The sequence below is a fragment of the Cuculus canorus genome, chromosome 1, assembly GCF_017976375.1.
Source record: "Cuculus canorus isolate bCucCan1 chromosome 1, bCucCan1.pri, whole genome shotgun sequence".
Classification (NCBI taxonomy): domain Eukaryota; kingdom Metazoa; phylum Chordata; class Aves; order Cuculiformes; family Cuculidae; genus Cuculus; species Cuculus canorus.
In genome coordinates this window covers 208,696,739-208,711,310 of record NC_071401.1, presented here as the reverse complement: position 1 = coordinate 208,711,310, position 14,572 = coordinate 208,696,739, and positions in this window count along the sequence as shown.

Sequence of the window (14,572 nt, the reverse complement as noted above, 5' to 3'; positions counted from 1 at the left end):
TGCTCTGTCCCCTCTGTCCCCTCTGTCCCTGCTGTCCCCAAGCTGCTCCTGGGGCCACTGAGGTCTCCCTGCACCCCCAAACTCACCTGTTCTGGGGTCCCCGACTGCCCCAAACTCACCTGGATAGGGAGTGTCCCCCTCCTATAGTGAAGCTGCTCCTCCCTGGGTGCAAATGGGGCGCCCTGTCCCCCTTGTCCCCTCTGTCCCCTCTGTCCCTGTTGTCCCCAAGCTGCTCCAGTGGCCACTGGGGTCCCCCTGCACCCCCAAATTCACCTGTTCTGGGGTCCTCCCAAACTCCCCTGGGTTGGGGTGCCCTCCCCCCAAATGAAGCTGCTCCTCGCTGGGTGCAAACGGGGCGCCCTGTCCCCCTTGTCCCTGCTGTCCCCTCCGTCCCCACTGTCCCCTCTGTCCCCTAGCTGTTCTTGGGGTCACTGGGGTGTCCCCACACCCCCAAACTCACCTGTTTTGAGGTCCTCCACCCCCCCAAACTCACCTGGATTTGGGGTCCCCGCCCCAAAAAAAGCGAAGCTGCTCCTCGCTGGATACCAATAGGGTGCCCTGTCCCCGCTGTCCCCTCTGTCCCCTCTGTCCCCTCTGTCCCCAAGCTGCTCCTGTGGCCACTGGGGTCCCCCTGCACCCCAAAACTCCCCTGTTCTGGGGTCCCCCCACCTCCCTAAACTCCTCTGGGTTGGGGTTTCGCCCCCCAAAAGCGAAGCTGTTCCTCGTTGGGTGCAAACGGGGTGCTCTGTCCCCTCTGTCCCCTCTGTCCCCAAGCTGCCCCTGTGGTCACTGGGGTCTCCCTGCACCCCCAAACTCACCTGTTCTGGGGTCCCCCCACCTCCCCAAACTCCTCTGGGTTGGGGTACCCTCCCCAAAGCAAAGCTGTTCCTCGTTGGGTGCAAAGGGGGTGCTCTGTCCCCTCTGTCCCCTCTGTCCCCTCTATCCCCAAGCTGCTCCTGTGGCCACTGCCCCCCCCCAACCTCACCTATTTTGGGGTCCCCCCACTCCCCCAAACTCACCTGGATAGGGAGTGTCCCCCTCCTAAAGTGAAGCTGCTCCTCCCTGGGTGCAAACGGGGCTCCCTGTCCCCCTTGTCCCTGCTGTCCCCTCTGTCCCCGCTGTCCCCTCTGTCCCTGCTGTCCCCAAGCAGCTCCTGGCGCGCTAGGTTCCCCCTGGCCCACTTTTGGGGTCCCCCATCCCCCAACTCCCCTGTTTTAGGGTACCCCACCCCCCCAAACTCCCCTGGGTTGGGGTGCCCCCCCCTTAAAGCAAAGCTGCTTCTTGCTGGGTGCAAACGGGGTGCTCTGTCCCCTCTGTCCCCGCTGTCCCCAAGCTGCTCCTGGGGCCGTTGGGGCTCCCTCATTCCCCTCCACCCCACTTTTGGGGTCCCCCCACCCTCCCAAACTCCTCTGGGTTGGGGTACCCCCTCCAAAAGCAAAGCTGTTCCTCGTTGGGTGTAAGTGGGGTACTCTGTCCTTGCTGTCCCCTCTGTCCCTGCTGTCCCCAAGCAGCTCCTGTGGTCACTGGGGTCTCCCTGCACCCCAAAACTCCCCTGTTCTGGGGTCCCCCACCCCCCTAAACCCCTCTGGGTTGGGGTGTCCCCCCCCCAAAGTGAAGCTGTTCCTCCCTGGGCGCAAAGGGGGTGCCCTGTCCCCTCTGTCCCCACTGTCCCCTGTGTCCCCGGTCTCTCGTGGGGTCACTGCCCCCCCCTTCCCCCCCAGGCTCACCTTTTGGGGTCCCCCCCGGCGCGCGGAGCCCCCGCGGATCCTTTTTGGGGTAAGGGCTTCCTGACGGTGCCGGAGGAACAGCAAGCCCAGACCGCAAAAAGAGCCGAGAGGGACACGGGGGGACACGGGGGGGACCCCCCAGGAGGGGGACATCGCAGCTGTGTGGGGAGAGGGGACGCGAGTCAGAGGGAGGGGACAGGGAGGGGACACGGGAGTGGAGGGGGACACGGGACAGGAGGGGGACACGGGATGGGAGGGGGACATGGGATGGGGACACCGCGGTGGGAGGGGGACACGGGACAGGAGGGGGACATGGGAGAGGGATGGGGACATGGGATGGGGACATGGGATGTGATGGGGACATGGGATGGGGACATGGGATGGGATGGGGACATGGGATGCATGGGGACACGGGATGGGGACACGGGATGGGATGGGGACATGGGATGGGGACATGGGATGGGGACACGGGATGGGATGGGGACATGGGATGGGGACACGGGATGGGATGGGGACATGGGATGGGGACATGGGATGGGGACATGGGATGGGATGGGGACATGGGATGGGGACACGGGATGGGATGGGGACATGGGATGGGATGGGGACATGGGATGGGGACATGGGATGGGGACATGGGATGGGATGGGGACATGGGATGGGGACATGGGATGGGGACACGGGATGGGGACATGGGATGGGATGGGGACATGGGATGGATGGGGACATGGGATGGGATGGGGACATGGGATGGGGACATGGGATGGATGGGGACATGGGATGGGATGGGGACATGGGATGGGGACATGGGATGGGATGGGGACATGGGATGGATGGGGACATGGGATGGGATGGGGACACGGGATGGGATGGGGACATAGGATGGATGGGGACACAGGACAGGATGGGGACACTGGACAGGAATGGATACTTGGGACAGGATGGGATGGGGACACGGGAGAGGATGGGGACATGGGATGGGATGGGGAGGTGGGGTGGCGACACAGGACAGGATGGGGAGATGGGACAGGGGTGGGGACATGGGACGAGGACATGGGATGGGATGGGGACACAGGACAGGATGGGGAGATGGGACAGGGATGGGGACATGGGATGAGGACATGGGATGGGGACATGGGACAGGGATGGGGACACGGGAGAGGATGCAGACATGGCATGGGATGGGGACACGGGATGGGATGGGGACACAGGACAGGATGGGGAGATGGGACAGGGGTGGGGACGGGGATGGGGACAGAGCTGCTCCTGATGGACAATCCCCTCCTCGGTGGCCGCAGCCCCCCCAGCTCCTGTCCCCCAGGCGGTCTCCAGGCCTGGAGGGGACAGCGCGAGGCCACAGCGGCTCCCACCGGAACCGGAGCCGAGACGGCAGCAGCGCCTGCCGGCGGCACAGCGGGGCCTTCTCCATCCCACGTCACCGTCTCCATCCCACGGCCCCAGCTCCATCCCATCATCTCCATCCCATCATCTCCATCCCATCATCTCCATCCCATCACCTCCATTCCATGTCCTCATCTCCATCCTGCAGCCCCAGCTCCATCCCATCATCTCCATCCCATCATCTCCATCCCATCATCTTCATCACATAATCTCCATCCCGTCATCTCCATCCAATCATCTCCATCCCATCATCTCCATCCCACATCCTCATGTCCATCCCATTGTCTCAATCCTGTCATCTCCATCCCATCATTTCCATCTCATCACCTCCATCCCATCATCTCCACCCCACATCCTCATCTCCATCCCGCCATCTCCATCCCACAGCCCCATCTTCATCCCATCATCTCCATCCCATGTCCCCATCTCCATCCCATCATCTCCACCCCATCATCTCCATCCCACCATCTCCATCCCACGTCCCCATCTCCATCCTATCATCTCCATCCCATTACCTCCATCCCACGTCCCCATCTCCATCCCATCATATCCACCCCATCACCTCCATCCCACGATCTCTATCCCATGACCCCATCTCCATCCCATCACCTCCATCCCACGTCCCCATCTCCATCCCATGTCTCCATCTCCGCCCCATCATCTCCACCCCATCACCTCCATCCCACGTCCCCATCTTCTCCGTCCCCTCCATGGGGGGACAGGGAGGTGACCCCGTGCCCCCGCCCATCCCCGGCTCCTCTGGCGTGGTGGGACCATGGTGGGGCGTGGTGGGCCTCGGTGCCGCCCGCTTCCCGATCCATTTGCCGCCCTTGGCCGGTGGCCCCTGGCTCGTGGTGGCCACCTCCGGGCTCCGCCCATCCACCACCAGGAGCTCCTGCGGGAGACGCGTCCCATCCTGGGCTGAGGGGACGGAAACGGGTCAGGGGGACAGAGGGGATGGAGAGGGACCGAGAGGGACGGAGGGGATGGAGAGGATGGAGATGGATGGAGGGGATGGAGATGAAGGAGATGATGGAGATGATGGAGAGGATGGAGATGGATGGAGGGGATGGAGGGGATGGAGATGGATGGAGGGGATGGAGAGGATGGAGAGGATGGAGAGGATGGAGGGGATGGAGGGGATGGAGATGATGGAGGGGATGGAGAGGATGGAGATGGATGGAGGGGATGGAGAGGATGGAGATGGATGGAGGGGATGGAGGGGATGGAGATGGATGGAGATGGATGGAGGGGATGGAGAGGATGGAGGGGATGGAGAGGATGGAGATGGATGGAGGGGATGGAGAGGATGGAGGGGATGGAGAGGATGGAGATGGATGGAGGGGATGGAGAGGATGGAGATGGATGGAGGGGATGGAGAGGATGGAGATGGATGGAGGGGATGGAGGGGATGGAGATGGATGGAGATGGATGGAGGGGATGGAGAGGATGGAGGGGATGGAGGGGATGGAGATGATGGAGGGGATGGAGAGGATGGAGAGGATGGAGGGGATGGAGATGGATGGAGGGGATGGAGGGGATGGAGAGGATGGAGATGGATGGAGGGGATGGAGGGGATGGAGATGGATGGAGGGGATGGAGAGGATGGAGGGGATGGAGAGGATGGAGATGGATGGAGGGGATGGAGAGGATGGAGATGGATGGAGGGGATGGAGGGGATGGAGATGGATGGAGATGGATGGAGGGGATGGAGAGGATGGAGGGGATGGAGGGGATGGAGATGATGGAGGGGATGGAGAGGATGGAGAGGATGGAGGGGATGGAGATGGATGGAGGGGATGGAGGGGATGGAGAGGATGGAGGGGATGGAGATGATGGAGGGGATGGAGATGGATGGAGGGGATGGAGGGGATGGAGAGGATGGAGGGGATGGAGGGGATGGAGATGATGGAGGGGATGGAGATGGATGGAGGGGATGGAGGGGATGGAGATGGATGGAGGGGATGGAGGGGATGGAGAGGATGGAGGGGATGGAGATGATGGAGGGGATGGAGAGGATGGAGATGGATGGAGGGGATGGAGAGGATGGAGGGGATGGAGGGGATGGAGATGATGGAGGGGATGGAGAGGATGGAGATGGATGGAGGGGATGGAGAGGATGGAGATGGATGGAGGGGATGGAGGGGATGGAGATGGATGGAGATGGATGGAGGGGATGGAGAGGATGGAGGGGATGGAGGGGATGGAGATGATGGAGGGGATGGAGAGGATGGAGAGGATGGAGGGGATGGAGATGGATGGAGGGGATGGAGGGGATGGAGAGGATGGAGGGGATGGAGGGGATGGAGATGATGGAGGGGATGGAGAGGATGGAGAGGATGGAGGGGATGGAGAGGATGGAGGGGATGGAGGGGATGGAGATGATGGAGGGGATGGAGATGGATGGAGAGGATGGAGGGGATGGAGGGGATGGAGGGGACGGAGATGGATGGAGGGGATGGAGATGGATGGAGAGGATGGAGGTGATGGAGGGGATGGAGGGGATGGAGATGATGGAGGGGATGGAGGGGATGGAGAGGATGGAGAGGATGGAGGGGATGGAGGGGATGGAGGGGATGGAGGGGACGGAGATGGATGGAGGTCATGGAGAGGACGGGACTGAGATGGACAGAGGGGATGGAAGTGACAGAGATGGATGGAGGGGACAGAGATGGACAGATATGGACTGAGGGGACCGAGGAGATGGAGATGGAGATGGATGGGGAGGGATTTGGGGTGCAGGGATTTGGGGTACAGAGATTTGGGGTGCAGAAGGGTGCAGGAGGGATGCAGGGGTTTGGGGTGCAGGGGGTTCAGGGATTTGAGGGGCAGGGGGGTGCAGGGATTTGGGGTGCAGAAGGGTGCAGGGGGGTGCAGGGATTTGGGGTTCAGTGTGTTCAGAGGGTGCAGGGATTTGGGGTGCAGGGATTTGGGGTGCAGAAGGTTCACGGGGGGTGCAGGGATTTGGGGTGCAGGGGATTCAGGGGGTGAGGGGATTTGGGGTGCAGGGGATTCAGGGGGGTGCAGGGATTTGGGTGCAGGGATTTGGGGTGCAGGGGGATTTGGAGGGTGGGGGGTGCACAGGGATCTGGGGCACACAGGCATTTGGGGACAGGGGGATTTGGGGACAGGGGGATTTGGGGAGCGGGGATTTGGGGAGCAGGGATTTGGGGTGCTAGAGAGGGGGTTGCTGCGGGGGGGGTGGGGATTTTGGGGTGCAGGGGCTGCAGATGGGGGGCCTGAGGTCCCTGGGGAATTTGGGGTGCTGGGGTTCCGGGGGGTTGAGGGTTCTGGGGTTCCGGGGGGTCCTGGGGGGGTCCTGGGGAGCTGGAGGGGGGCAGTCTTGGGGTGTCGGGGTCTTGGGGTGTCGGGGGATCCCATATCTCCCCCCTTAACTCCTACCTGTGAGTGGGGGGGGGGTGCAGAGTGGGGGGGTGCAGAGTGGGGGGGTCCAAGGGGGGTCCAGGGACATCCTTATGGGGGGGCGCACATGGGGGGATCCCCCATATTCCTATCTGGGCTGGGGGGGGGGGGTGCAGGAGGGGTCTGGGGGGGGTCCTGGGGGAGGTAAGGGGGGAGCAAAGGGCATTTTGGGGGGGGATCCCCCATATTCCTGTCTGGGCTGGGGGGGGGTGCAGGAGGGGTCTCGGGGGGGTCTTGGGGGGGTAAAGGGGGGCAAAGGGCATCTTTGGGGGGAGGAGCACATGGGGGGATCCCCCATATTCCTGCCTGGGCTGGGGGGGGTGCAGGAGGGGTCCTGGGGGGGTAAAGGGGGGGCAAAGGGCATCTTTGGGGGGGGGGAGGATCCCCCATATTCCTGTCTGGGCTGGGGGGGGGGGTGCAGGAGGGGTCCTGGGGGGGTCCTGGGGGGGTAAGGGGGGAGCAAAGGGCATTTTGGGGGGGGGCACACATGGGGGGATCCCCTCCACCCCCCCAGTTCCCACCTGTGCAGAGGGGGGTGCAGAATGGGGGGGTTCTAAGGAGTCTGGGGGGGTGGGTTCAAGGGGGGGGGGGTCAGGGACATCCGGGGGGGGGGCGGGGGTCACACACAAGGGGATCCCATCCAGCCCCCCCATTCCTGCCTGTGCTGGGGGGGGGGCACAGGATAGTGGGGGGCAGGGATATTCGGGGGGGGCACAAAGGGAATTCCCCCCCCCCCAATTCCTACCTGTGCCGGAGGGGGTCTGCAGAGTGAGGGGTCCCGGGGGGGGTCCCGGGGGGGTCCGAGGTGTCCGGGGGTGTCCGGGGGGGTCGCTGGGGGGTCCGGGGGGGTCCCGGGGGGGTCCCGGGGGGTCCCGGGGGTGTCCGGGGGTGTCCGGGGGTGTCCCGGGGGTCCCGGGGGTCCCGTGGGGGTCCGGGGGGGTCGCTGGGGGGTCCTGGGGGTGTCCGGGAGTGTCCGGAGGGGTCCCGTGGGTGTCCGGGGGGGTCGTTGGGGGGTCCCGGGGATGTCCGGAGGGGTCCGGGGGGGTCCCGGGGATGTCCGGGGGGGTTCGAGGGGGTCCCGGGGGTGTCCGGGGGGGTCCGGGGGGGTCCGGGGGGGTCCCGGGGGGTCGCTGGGGGTGTCCGGGGGGGTCGCTGGGGGGTCCCGGGGGTGTCCGGGGGGGTCCGGGGGGGTCCGGAGGGGTCCGGGGGGGTCGCTGGGGGGTCCCGGGGGGGTCCGGAGGGGTCCGGGGGGGTCGCTGGGGGGTCCGGGGGGGTCCCGGGGGGTCCCGGGGGTGTCCGGGGGTCCCTCCCGCCCCTCCCGCGCGCTCACCCCGCATTGACGTCACTGCGTCACCGGGTTCCCCTGGAAACACGCGGGAGCTAAAAATAGCCCGGGGGGGGCGGGGGGACAGAAATAGAGCGGGGGGACAGGGGGACAGCACCCCCCGATGGGGACAGGGGGACAGCACCCCCCAATGGGGACAGCACCCCCCAATGGGGACAGGGGGACAGCACCCCCAATGGGGACAGGGGGGACAGGGGGACAGCACCCCCCAATGGGGACAGGGGGACAGCACCCCCCAATGGGGTCAGAAATAGAGCGGGGGGACAGGGGGACAGCACCCCCCGATGGGGACAGGGGGACAGCACCCCCCAATGGGGACTGCACCCCCAATGGGGACAGGGGGACAGGGGGACAGCACCCCCCGATGGGGACAGGGGGACAGCACCCCCCATGGGGACAGGGGGACAGGGGGACAGCACCCCCCAATGGGGACAGAACCCCCAATGGGGACAGGGGGACAGCACCCCCCAATGGGGACAGAGGGACAGGGGGACAGCACCCTCCAATGGGGACAGCACCCCCCAATGGGGACAGAACCCCCCAATGGGGACAGCACCCCCCAATGGGGACAGAACCCCCAAATGAGGGCAGAGGGACAGAACCCCCCAATGGAGACAGAACCCCCCAATAGGGACAGGGGGACTGAACCCCCCAGTGAGGACAGAACCCCCAGAATGGGGACAGAACCCCCCAATAGAGACAGGGGGACAGAACCCCCCAATGAGGACAGAACCCCCCAATGGGGGCAGAGGGACAGAACCCCCCAATGGGTACTGAACCCCAAATGGGGACAGAGGGGACAGAACCCCCCAATAGGGACAGGGGGGACAGAACCCCCAATGGGGACAGAAGGACAGGGGGACAGGGGGACAGCACCCCCCAATGGGGACAGAGGGACAGAGGGACAGGACCCCCCCCAATGGGGACAGGAGGACAGAGACCCCAATGGGGACAGAACCCCCCAATAAGGACAGGGGGGACAGAGACCCCAACGGGGACGGGGGGACAGGGGGACAGAACCCCCCAATGGGGACAGAACCCCCCAATAGGGACAGGGGGACAGAACCCCCAATGGGGAATGGGTTGGACTGGGGTGGACTGGAATGGAATGGTGGACTCGGATGAACTGGGATGGAGTGGTTGGACTGGGATGGACTGGGCTGGAATGGGATGGTTGAACTGGGCTGGAATGATTGGACTGGGCTGGACTGGAATGGAATAGTTGGACTGGGATGGACTGGACTGGGATGGGATGGTTGAACTGGGCTGGAATGATTGGACTGGGCTGGACTGGGCTGGGCTGGGCTGGACTGGTCATACTGGTTGGACTGGCCTGGACTGGGCTGGAATGGTTGGACGGGGCTGGACTGGTCATACTGGTTGGACTGGGCTGCACTGGGCTGGTCATACTGATTGGACTGGGCTGGACTGGTCATACTGGTTGGACTGGGCTGGTCATACTGATTGGACTGGGCTGGACTGGGCTGGAATGGTTGGACGGGGCTGGACTGGGCTGGACTGTTCATACTGGTGGGACTGGGCCGGTCTGGGCTGGACTGGTCATACTGGTCTGGTCTGGTCATTCTGGTTGGACTGGGTTGGACTGGGCTGGACTGGTCATACCGGTTGGACTGGGCTGGACTGGGCTGGTCATACTGATTGGACTGGGCTGGACTGGTCATACTGGTGGAAATGAGCTGGACTGGTTTGGACTGGTGGGACTGGGCTGGACTGGGCTGTACTGGTCATACTGGTGGGACTGGTCAGATTGGTTTGGACTGGTGGGACTGGTGGGACTGGGCTGGACTGGGCTGTACTGGTCATACTGGTGGGACTGGTCAGATTGGTTTGGACTGGTGGGACTGTGCTGGACTGGTCATACTGGTGGGACTGGTCAGACTGGTTTGGACTGGTGGGACTGGGCTGGACTGGGCTGGACTGGGCTGTACTGGTCATACTGGTCTGCACTGGGCTGTACTGGTCATACTGGGCTGGGTCCCCGCGCGGTGCCTCCTGACCTGCAGGTGTCGCTCTTTCTCCGCTCTCGGAAGCGGCGCCGGTGGAGCCCCAGTGCCAACCAGTGCAAACCAGTACAGCCCAGTGCAGCCTCCTGCCGAACAACCCCGTACCGACCGGCATCTCCCAGTGCTGCCCAGTACCGCCCAGCGCAGCCCAGTACAAACCAATACCTCCTAGGTCTTCCCAGTACAGCCCAGTCCTGCCTCGTGCAGCCCAGTACTGCCCAGTACGTCCCAGTACAGCCTGAGACCATCCAGTATGGCCCAGTACTGCCCATTGTGGCCCAGTACTGCCCAGTGCAACCCAGTATCACCCAGTACAGCCCAGTACCACCCAGTATCACCCAGTACTGCCCATTGTGGCCCAGTAGTGCCCAGTGCAACCCAGTACTGCCCAGTGCAACCCAGTATCACCCAGTACAGCCCAGTACCACCCAGTATCACCCAGTACTGCCCATTGTGGCCCAGTAGTGCCCAGTGCAACCCAGTACTGCCCAGTGCAACCCAGTATCACCCAGTACAGCCCAGTACCACCCAGTATCACCCAGTACTGCCCATTGTGGCCCAGTAGTGCCCAGTGCAACCCAGTACTGCCCAGTGCAACCCAGTATCACCCAGTACAGCCCAGTATCACCCAGTACCGCCCAGTACCACCCAGTATCACCCAGTACAGCCCAGTATCACCCACTACAGCCCAGTACCACCCAGCACCACCCAGTACAGCCCAGTATCACCCAGTACGATCCAGTACAGCCCAGTATCACCCAGTACAGCCCAGTACCACCCAGTACAGCCCAGTATCACCCAGTACCAGCCCAGTACCAGCCAGTACAGCCCAGTATCACCCAGCACAGCCCAGTATCACCCAGTACAGCCCAGTATCACCCAGTACAGCCCAGTACCACCCAGTACAGCCCAGTATCACCCAGTACCAGCCCAGTACCAGCCAGTACAGCCCAGTATCACCCAGTACAGCCCAGTACCACCCAGCACCACCCAGTACAGCCCAGTACCACCCAGTACAGCCCAGTATCACCCAGTACCAGCCCAGTACCAGCCAGTACAGCCCAGTATCACCCAGTACAGCCCAGTACCACCCAGCACCACCCAGTACAGCCCAGTATCACCCAGCACAGGTCAATATTCCTCAGTATTGCCCACAGGGTCCTCTCCCTCGGGGGCTCTGGTGACCCCTGGCTGGTGGCACTGGGGACACTGAGGACCCTTAGATGCCCCAAGACCTCCAGGACCCACCAAAGACCCCCAGAACCCCCCCAAGATACCCTCAAGACCCCCCTGGAACCCACCAAAGACCCTCAAGACCCACCAAAGACCCCCAGAACCCCCCCGAGATACCCTCAAGGCCCTCAGGAACCCACCAAAGACCCTCAAGACCCCCGAGATAACCCCAAGACCCACCAAAGACCCTCAGAATCCCCCTGAGATACTCCCAAGACCCCCAAGACCCACCAAAGACCCCCAGAACTGCTCTGAGATACCCTCATGACCCCCAAGAACCCACCAAAGACACTCATCCCCCCACCTGAGATACCCTTAAGACCCACCAAAGACCCCCAGAACCCCCCCGAGATACCCTCAAGACCCCCAGGAACCCACCAAAGACCCTCAAGACCCCCCAAGACCCACCAAAGACCCTCAGAACCCCTCTGAGATACCCTCAGGACCCCCAGGAACCCACCAAAGACCCTCAGAACCCCCCAAGATACCCTCAAGACCCAGCAAAGACCCTCAGAACTGCTCTGAGATACCCTCAAGACCCCCAAGAACCCACCAAAGACTCTCATCCGCCCGCCTGAGATATCCTTAAGACCCACCGAAGACCCCCAGAACCCCCCCGAGATATCTCAAGACCCCCAGGAACCCACCAAAGACCCTCAAGACCCCCCAAACACCCTCAGAACCCCTCTGAGATACCCTCAAGACCCCCAGGAACCCACCAAAGACCCCCCCCGAGATACCCTCAAGACCCACCAAAGACCCCCAGAACCCCCCCAAAACCCATCAAAGGCCCCCAAATCCCCCTCGAGGTACCCCAAGACCTCCAGGAACCCCTCAAAGCCTTTGCTGGGACGGGCAAGGGTGACCTCCATGGGGACAGAGCAGTGGGCGAGAGGACTTTTGAGGGGGGTCCCCGCCCTGGGCTGCCCCCAAGGACCCCCCCCAGCCCCGTGGTGGCCTGGAAGCCACGGTGACGGCCACCAGAGCTGGGGGGTAGGAGCCCCCCCGTGGCCCAGGACCACCTTCCTGCTCCGCGGCCGTGGTGGGGACACCACCCTCGGCTCTTCCATTAATTACGATCGTTGCTCGGCGTTAATTATCGAACCTCGCGCTCCGCTGTAATTGGGTTCCAACTCAATTAGCGCCGCCCTATAATTAGAACAGGGGGGACCCCCCCCGTCCCCGTCGCAGCCATCGATCAACGCCACCGGGGACACCGAGGACGGGGCCACCACCGCGCCGACCCCCACGGCGGCATTGGCTGCTGTCCCCATGGATGGGGGCAACCTCGGCGTCTCCATGGGCTCAGGACACGGGGGGCACAGCCTCGCCGTGGGGCGCCCCACCACGAACCGGGGGGCGGGCGGTGGGGAACCCATGGGGGCCACCACCCAACCAAGCTGGGGGCAGGCGTTGGGGTCCAGGATTGGGGTTCAGGGTTGAGATCCATGGGGGGAACCAAGGTTGAGTCCCAGGGATGAGATCCATGGGGGGAACCAAGGTTGAGTCCCAGGGATGAGATCCATGGGGGGAACCAAGGTTGGGTCCCAGGGAAGAGATCCATGGGGGGAACCAAGGTTGGGTCCCAGGGATGAGATCCATGGGTGGAACCAAGGTTGGGTCCCAGGGATGAGATCCATGGGTGGAACCAAGGTTGGGTTCCAGGGATGAGATCCATGGGGGGAACCAAGGTTGGGTCCCAGGGATGAGATCCATGGGGGGAACCAAGGTTGGGTTCCAGGGATGAGATCCAGGGGGGGAACCAAGGTTGGGTCCCAGGGAAGAGATCCATGGGGGGAACCAAGGTTGGGTCCCAGGGATGAGATCCATGGGGGGAACCAAGGTTGGGTCCCAGGGAAGAGATCCATGGGGGGAACCAAGGTTGGGTCCCAGGGTTGAGATCCATGGGGGGAACCAAAGTTGGGTCCCAGGGATGAGATCCATGGGTGGAACCAAGGTTGGGTCCCAGGGTTGAGGTCCATGGGTGGAAGTAAGGTTGGGTCCCAGGGATGAGATCCAGGGGGGGAACCAAGGTTGGGTCCCAGGGAAGAGATCCATGGGGGGAACCAAGGTTGGGTCCCAGGGATGAGATCCATGGGGGGAACCAAGGTTGGGTCCCAGGGAAGAGATCCATGGGGGGAACCAAGGTTGGGTCCCAGGGATGAGATCCATGGGGGGAACCAAGGTTGGGTCCCAGGGATGAGATCCATGGGGGGAACCAAGGTTGGGTCCCAGGGATGAGATCCATGGGTGGAACCAAGGTTGGGTCTCAGGGTTGAGATCCGTGGGTGGAACCAAGGTTGGGTCCCAGTGGTGGGTCCCATGGGTGGGTCTCATGATTGAGATCCACAGTTGGGTCCCACGGTTGGGTCCCATGTTTTGGTTGAGATCCGGGGTCAAGATCCATGGGTGGAACCATGACTGGGATGCACGGTTGGGTCCCATGGTTAGATCCCAGGGTTCAGATCCATGGTTGGGATCTACGGTTGGGATGAATGGTTGGGATCCACGTTTGGGCCCCACGGTTGGGATCCATGGTGGGGTCCCATGTTTTGGTTGAGATCTGGGGTCAAGATCCGTGGGTGGAACCACAGTTGGGTCCCACGGTTGGGATCCATGGTTGGAATCCACAGTTGGGATCCACGGTTGGGTCCCACGGTTGGGATTCATGGTTGGAATCCACAGTTGGGATCCACGGTTGGGTCCCACGGTTGGGATTCATGGTTGAGATCTACGGTTGGGATCTATGGTTGGGTCTCATGGTTGGGATCCATGGTTGGTTGGGATCCACGGTTGGGATCCACAGTTGGGATCCATGGTTGGAATCCACGGTTGGGATCCATGGTTGAGATCCATGGTTGGGTCCCATGGTTGGTTGGGATCCATGGTTGGGATCCACAGTTGGGATCCATGGTTGGAATCCACGGTTGGGATCCATGGTTGAGATCCACGGTTGGTTGGGTCCCACGGTTGGAATCCACAGTTGGAATCCACAGTTGGGATCCACAGTTGGGTCCCATGGTTGGTTGGGATCCATGGTTGAGATCCATGGTTGAGTCCCACGGTTGGGATCCACAGTTGGGATCCATGGTTGGGATCCACGGTTGGTTGGGATCCATGGTTGAGTCCCACGGTTGGTTGGGATCCATGGTTGGGATCCATGGTTGGAATCCACGGTTGGGATCCATGGTTGAGATCCATGGTTGGGTCCCATGGTTGGTTGGGATCCATGGTTGGGATCCACAGTTGGGATCCATGGTTGGAATCCACAGTTGGGATCCACGGTTGGGATCCATGGTCGGGATCCACAGTTGTGTCCCCGCTGCTCCCCCGGATCTCCCCTCCCCCGAGGTCCCCCCAACGCCGCCCACCCCGGGGTGTGCCGATGCCCCCTCGGAGCCGCCGCCGCCAACACTACA